The following is a 7,307-nucleotide window of genomic DNA, read 5'->3' as shown; positions in this document are numbered from 1 at the left end:
AAGAAAATCCACATAGAACCAACAGTGAAGAGAAGGAGGCCAGATTCAAATCAATCATTTGGAACATGAGGAAGAAATAAACATTCAATCAGAACAGAAAGAAGAAACAAGGCTTCAAAAAAGTAAGCATAGTATAAGAACACTCTGGAACATCTCCAAAAATGCCAACATCCAAATCATAGGGGTGCCCAAAAGAGAAAAGGAAGATTAAGAAATTGAAAACTTATTTGAAAAAATAATGAAAGAAAATGTCCCCAATTTGATGAAGGAAATAGACACACAAGTCCATGAAGCACATAGAGTCCCAAACAAGTTGGACCCAAAGAGGACCACACCAAGACACATCATAATTAAAATGGCAAGGGTCAAAGATAAAGAGAATCTTAAAAGCAGCAAGAGAAAAGCAGATAGTTACCTACAAAGGAGTTCCCATAAGACTATCAGCTGATTTCTCAAAAGAAACCTTGCAGGCTAGAAGGGACTGGCAAGAAGTATTATTCAAAGTGATGAAATGCAAGGACCTACAACCTAGATTACTCTCTCCAGCAAAGCTATCATTTAGAATGGAAGGGCAGATAAGGTGTTTCCCAGACAAGATAAACTAAAGGAGTTCATCATCACCAAGCCATTATTACATGAAATGTTAAAGGGACTTATTTAAGAAAAAGAAGAATATCTTTTCTTCTTTTGAAAACTATGAACATTAAGATGACAACAAACTCACAACTATCAACAACTGAATCTGAAAAACAAACAAACAAAGCAAACAAACAGAACAGGAAAAGAACCATAGATATGGCGATCATTTAGAGGGTTATCAGCTGGGAGGGGGATGGGAAGAATGGGGGAAAAGGTACAGGGAATAAGAAGCTTAATTGGTAGGTACAAAATAGACAGGGGGATGTTAAGAATAGTATAGGAAATGGAGAAGGCAAACAATTTATATGTATGATCCATGGGCACGAGCCAAGGGGGGATTGCTGGAGGGAAGGAGGTACCAGGTGGAGGGAGGCAAAGAGGGAAAAACTGGGACAACTGTAATTGCATAATCAATAAAATATACTTTTAAAAAAGGAACTTCTGATGCTGAACCATGCAAGTAACAATACAGGAACGGATAAAAACTCAGCAACAAAACCACAATACTTTATATGTATTTCACATTTCACCACAGTACTAGCAAGTGTTTCTGGCCAATTGCTTCCAACACTAGGGGCTGAATGAACCCCCAATCCTAACAAAAGAACCGCCACATTTTCTCCCTGACAGTTTACACCGAGTCCTTACACACCACGCTGCTACACTCATCAGACTTTTGTAAACCTCATCTTAAAATATGTAACAAGGTACCGTGCATGATCCCAACAAAAACAAAAAACCAAAAAAGAGTGTGGTAGAAAAGTAAATGCCAATGTTTCCAGTAAGGCATCAGGGAATCACTGCTGGCTGGGCCCATTATTTTACCAGTTTAAAGAAGTTTTGATTTACATTATTCAGCAAACTCAATATTCAGAAACTTGAGCCTTAAAGTTAAAAGTTTAAAAGTCAATCCCTTCCTTTTCTTTCTTTTGGGGAGTAAATGTTTTATATAAAATATGAAATCAAATTCCACTTTATTTAAAAAACTGAGTATCTTTAATAGTAAAATATATATATATTTGTATTTCTCTTTTTAAAAAGACATTTAATAACAAGACTTGAGAAGGCTGGATTTAACCGCCCAGCCCCAACCCTGCCGCTGTCCACCTGGCACTGAGACATTAAGGCAAAGGCTCCTGGAGAGGCACGTCCACCTGGCTGTGGGCTGCGGGCTCCAGGGGGGTACACTCCACTTCTGGCAGGGTTCACAGAAAGGCTTCTCCCTCAGGTTCTCTGAGCCATCCTGCATCCCGAAATAGACTTTCTCAGCCATATTGATGAATAGGCCTGTGTTCACCACTCCGGGGGTCATTTTCATAGCTGTGTTCACTTCACTCCATTTGTGCACAGGGTCAAACTCCCAAGCAGGATAAAACTCCTGGTATCATTCTGATACACCAAAGTTGCAGGTTCAATCCCTGGTCAGGGCACATACAAGAATCAACCACACCCCCAAACTTCTGAATCACAGCTCTGCTCACTGGGACGTGAGCCATAGGGATGACCTCAGTGGGGATTCCCTTGCACCACTCACTGATCCCCAAGGTTCTTTGAATCTTTCCTGAAATTGGCAATCACGATGAAGTGAGTGAAACAGCCCACCGCAATCTGCTGGGTCAGGCAGCCTCCACCACCCCTGATGGGACTGAGATCAGCATCTACAGCACTGTGTCAGCACCATCCACGGTGAGGTCAATCTCGGGGCGTCGGCTCAGGCCACTGAGGGTTACGCCATAGTGCAGCATGAGCTGACAGGCCTGGAAGGAAGTGGAATGCAGAGGAGGTTCAGCTTCCGATGTTTCACTCTTTCAGTTATTCGCTGCATGGCATGGAAAACTGTAGAATCACTTCCAGTTCCCAGCACTTGGTTATTCCTCACGTGATTCTCCACCACAGCGCGGCTGCAAGCTTCTTGGCTCCTTGGCCTTGAACGTCGTTGAGGGGCCAGAAAGACAACGTTGGCCTCGCCACCGTTGGTGCTTGTTTGGCTCACACTGCTGTGAATCCCAGACTGCCAGGCTTGTGTGTTCATTAATGTGGAATTTAAACAAAGTAGTTAAGTTAGAAAAGAGGCAATCAGATTGGATTATACTAATTTTTTGGCCCTGAATTAATTCTTGTAATAAGGAGTGTCTTCCAGGTTCCAGAAGAACACCTTTCACAGGGGAGATTTGTCATTATCAGCACGAAAGGACCATCGGGGTCGAGAACAGAAGTTTTTTTGACAACTGAGACATTCCCCCCACCCCAGCCTCCACCGGTCCCATGAACAAGTTGGTGGAGAATGGAATAGCTAGACATTCGAGAAACGAGGTTTGACTATGCTTCCCGCTTTCAAGGAGATTGAGATGGCCAGATGCCCTTTGGCACCCGCTGCCAGTCAAGTAACTTCAATTCAAAGTGATCAATATGCCACCGTGGGACATGTTGGGTATTTGTCTTGAGCCCTGACGCTCCTTTACTTTACACAGAACATTTCACTTTGACACTTCTGGCATTTCCCCCTACAAACAAGCTATTCTCTGTGACACCACCTGGGTGTCATCGTACAATTTAACTCAATTCCGACACTTGTCAACCTGGAGATAGCATCAGATCCCACAGGGTAGGGGGTCCCCACAAGGCTGTTCCTGCCCTACTTCAGGTGCCCAATCACATGGAGGAGGCCCCCAGGTTACCCACAACTCCTGTCTGCCTTCGCTACTTATTGGAGGTTCCCACGAGCCCCCCTGCCTCATATTCAATTAATTTGCTAGAAAGGCTCACGGAACTTAGGGAAACACTTGTGTTTCCCAGTTTTTAAAAGGATAGAGGGTCCACCCCTGACTGGTATGGATCAGTCCGTTGGATGTCCTCCTGCAAATCAAAAGGTAGCCTATTGGATTCCCACTCAGGGCACATGCCTGAGTTGCGGGTTTAGTCCCCCTTTGGGGGTGTGCAAGAGGCAACTGATTGATGTTTCTTTCCTGCATTGATGTTTCTCTCCTCTTTCTCCCTCCCTTCCCCTCTATCTAAAAATAAATAAATATATGTCTTTTTTAAAAAAGGACATAGGGTCCCTAGCACAGGAGCTTGATACTATGGAGTTGGGGTGCATCATCTTCCTGGTGTGAACTCAAGGGCTTCGCTGCTATTCAAGTACAAAGTGTAGTTATTATAAGGTAGCTTTTATTTGCAGGGGAAAAAAAAACACAGAGAGAGAGAGAGAGACAGGGCATTCATATTCAAAGCTCTGTCTCCTCAAAGGGAGGCATAGTCATTGCTTATATACATTATTTGGTCAATTATAGGTTGATTCCTTCTTTGCAGCCAGCTTGACTTACTCGGTTGGGTTCCTGTCAAGCTCATTCTCTTTATAGTTGGTCTGCCAAACACTGTGCTACATTTTAATTTATCAAAAATGCCATTTAGTAAGAATGGCCCAGACTTAGAGAGCCTTGTCCTATCTAACAGATGTGTCAGCCCACCTGGAAGCTCTCTGAACCCTGTGCTACTGGGATTTTTATGACAGCTTCCTCACGTAATTGACAGCCATCAATTACTATATTAATCTGCATCCAGCCCGTTCCCGCTCTGGAGAAGTAGGGGGTTGGGCAGAGCTGGAAATCCCAAGCTTGTAATTATGGCTTGGTCTTTCTGGTGACCAGCCCCCATCCAGGAGCCCACCAAGTCACCTCATTAGAACAAAAGATGCTCCTACTGCTCTTATCACTTAGGAATTTGCAAGGGTTTGGGGAGTCCTGTGCTAGGAACCAGGGGCAGAGACCTGTGTGTGTGTGTGTGTGTGTGTGTGTCATTTTTTTCCTATTATTTCAGAAAGGGAGAGGGAGAGGAAAAAACAGATGAACACCTTCCCACAGTCTCATCCCTGGGGGGCCACCATTATTAACAGTTTGCAGTATATACTTTCATGTGTATTTAGACCTCTATAAAATACATGCTTTGCATATAAAAATTTTAAACACATTAAATTTTCTGTAAACTTTCTGCAGTCAACTTTCTTCATGTCACCTACATGAAGAACTTTTTAATAGTTTATTTAGGAGCACCATACTTTATTTGGTCAATCTCCCATCAATTTACTTCTAATTTTGGGGTCTGTTCCAGAGGATTCTGCTTTGTCATCTACAGGAGGGATAGGACAACCTATCAAGGAAAATCATAAACCAATATTTGGAAAACTGCTGCCCTAGGGCCATATCAAACCACCCTCAAAATTCCCCTCACTCCCTGTAGTTGCTCCAGGACAGATAGGCTAGACCTGCTAGAATAACCCTGAGCTTAGTTCCTATCTATGCTTCTGAGCACCGGGTAACTACAGTGAGCGTTCTCGGCACCCTTGGGTTGGTCACCCTCCTACAGGTGAAGAACGTTGTCCCATGTTGTCACTCCCTATCAAGCAAACAGCTGCTAAACTATCCTTTGCCCAATTAATTTCCCTTCAATTTATCTGCGACTAAAATGGTTCCCTAGGATTTCCTCTGGTTTTTTCAGTAGTCTCAGCCCTCTTACTAACATCTGTGGGGCCAGCCCCAGGCCTCTAGGACTCTCAGGTTTTCCCAGCTGAAACAAAATAATCTTTCGTGTTTTCTACCTAAAGCCCAGGGAGAGAGTATATTGCTATTTGTATGTTAACCTGACAGATTAGTTCCTGAGGTTTCATGTTCCAAATCCTGAAACAAGTTCTGTGAGGCTTTCTGTCATATATCCATTGCTATTGCTCAATCCTTTTGATTACCACCCCAAGTGTACCTAATTTTTCCGTGCTCTGCCAATGGATTGCTGCGTATGTGTGGTGAGGGTGGGGAGAGCCCCCATGCACATTTTGTAAGGGCAGGGAGTTCAGGTGTACCAACAGAAAGGGGAATAGTGAGCCCTGGCTGGGTAGCTCTGTTGGTTAGTGACATCTCCATACACCAATCAGGTTGCAGGTTCAATCCTTGGTCACGGCACATACAAGAATCAACCAATGGATGCATCAATAAGTGGAACAGAGCGATGTTAAAAATCAATCTCTCCCTAAAAATCAATCAATAAATAAGAAAAGAAAAAGGAAAGGAGAAATAGTAAAGGGCTATTGGGCAGCCTGGTGACTAGCACAGAGTGGGACTGAGGTGCTAAGAATGCTCACACACAGAGATCTAGTATGAAAGTATCTGGAAAGCTCACACTGGTACTCCTATGTCAAGAGTACAAAACATGAACACCTACTTCGTCTCCTCAGTGCATCGATTCCTAGGCCACTGCCCTATCCTTTTATTGCCTTCTCAATACAAGCACTCGTGAAGTATTAACCATTTATCCTTTCTGGTTCTTTTTTTTTTAATAGACTATTTTTTAGAGCAGTTTGTATTTACAGCATAATTGAGAGGAAGGTACAGGGATTCACCATATTCCTCTTGCCCACACACAGAGCCTCCCCTTATCGACATCCCGATCCGATCGATACATTTCTCGGAAATGATGAACCCACTCAGACACGTCATTAACGCCCAAAGTCCATAGTTGACCTTAGAGCTCACTCTTGGTGTTGTACATCCTGTGGGCTTGGACGAATGTGTAATGCCATAGATCATGCAGTGTAGTTATATGTAATCTACCTATTCATTCCTCCCTCCCCCCAAACCCTGGTGACCACTGATGTTTTTACTCCATAATTTTGCCTTTTCAGAATATTGTAGAGTTGGAATCATAGTTATGTGACTGTATCAGATTGGCTTCTTTCACTTAGTAATAAGCATGTCTCCTCCATGTCTTTTCATGGCCGACGGCCCATTTCTCTTCAGTGCTGGAGAGTCCATTGTCTGGATGAACCATAGCTTATTTATCCATTCACCTACTGCAGGACATATTAGTGACTGCCACGTTCTGTCAATTATGACTGAAGCTGTTATAAATACTCATGTGCAGGGTTTTAGACATTAAGTTTGGACCTCGTCTGAATAAATACCAGAAAGCACAATTGGTGGATTATATGGTAAGGGTATGTTTAGAAGAAACTGTCAAATCGCCTTCCAAAATGGCTGTAGCATTCTGCATTCCCACCTGCAGTGAACGAGAGCTCCTGTTTCCCTGCCTCCTGGCTAGCAATTTGGTGTTGTCAGTGTTAGACTTTGGCCTTCCTAACTGGTGCCTTGTGGTCCCTCATTGTCTTAATTTCCGTTTCCCTGATGACGTATGTGAAGCATCTTTTCACTTGCTTAGTTAACATCTGTGTATCTTCGTCAATAACGCATCTGTTAGGGATCGTTGTGTTTTCATGTGGAAAAAAACTTCGTTCCAGTGTAAATATTTTTCATAATACTTTTCTGGAGTGCTTAATTTTTTTAGTGATAGTTCATATTTATGAGAAAAATAAAGTGAAAAGCAGCAATGATAAAAGAAATCCAGCATTGGAAAAAGAAGGGACTGAGAATGAAGTTAGCTGCTGTGTCTGCCACCCTCCCCCCACCTTACACCTTTAAACAAACATGACTCTCACAACTCTCCCAGAGAGAAGAATCTGGTTAAAATTACATAACACACCCTCCCTATTTCCTTAACTCAGCACCATTTAATGTATTACAGAACAGCTTTTTTAAAGTCAAAATAGGAAATTCGCCCTGGCTGGTGTGGCACAGTGGATTGAGTGCTGGCCTGTGAACCAAAAAGTCACCGGTTCAATTCCC

The 7,307-nt window shown here is 43.0% G+C and overlaps 1 pseudogene; it reads right to left on the bottom strand.

Annotated features, from left to right (window-relative positions):
- Positions 1-806: 806 nt before the first annotated feature.
- Positions 807-2,855, bottom strand: LOC112301063 (ribose-5-phosphate isomerase pseudogene; annotated as a pseudogene).
- Positions 2,856-7,307: the final 4,452 nt, after the last annotated feature.

This window comes from Desmodus rotundus, chromosome 8, assembly GCF_022682495.2.
Source record: "Desmodus rotundus isolate HL8 chromosome 8, HLdesRot8A.1, whole genome shotgun sequence".
In the NCBI taxonomy this organism is placed as follows: Eukaryota; Metazoa; Chordata; class Mammalia; order Chiroptera; family Phyllostomidae; genus Desmodus; species Desmodus rotundus.
Note: the sequence above shows the minus strand (reverse complement) of the source record. Positions and strands in the feature narration are given on the sequence as shown.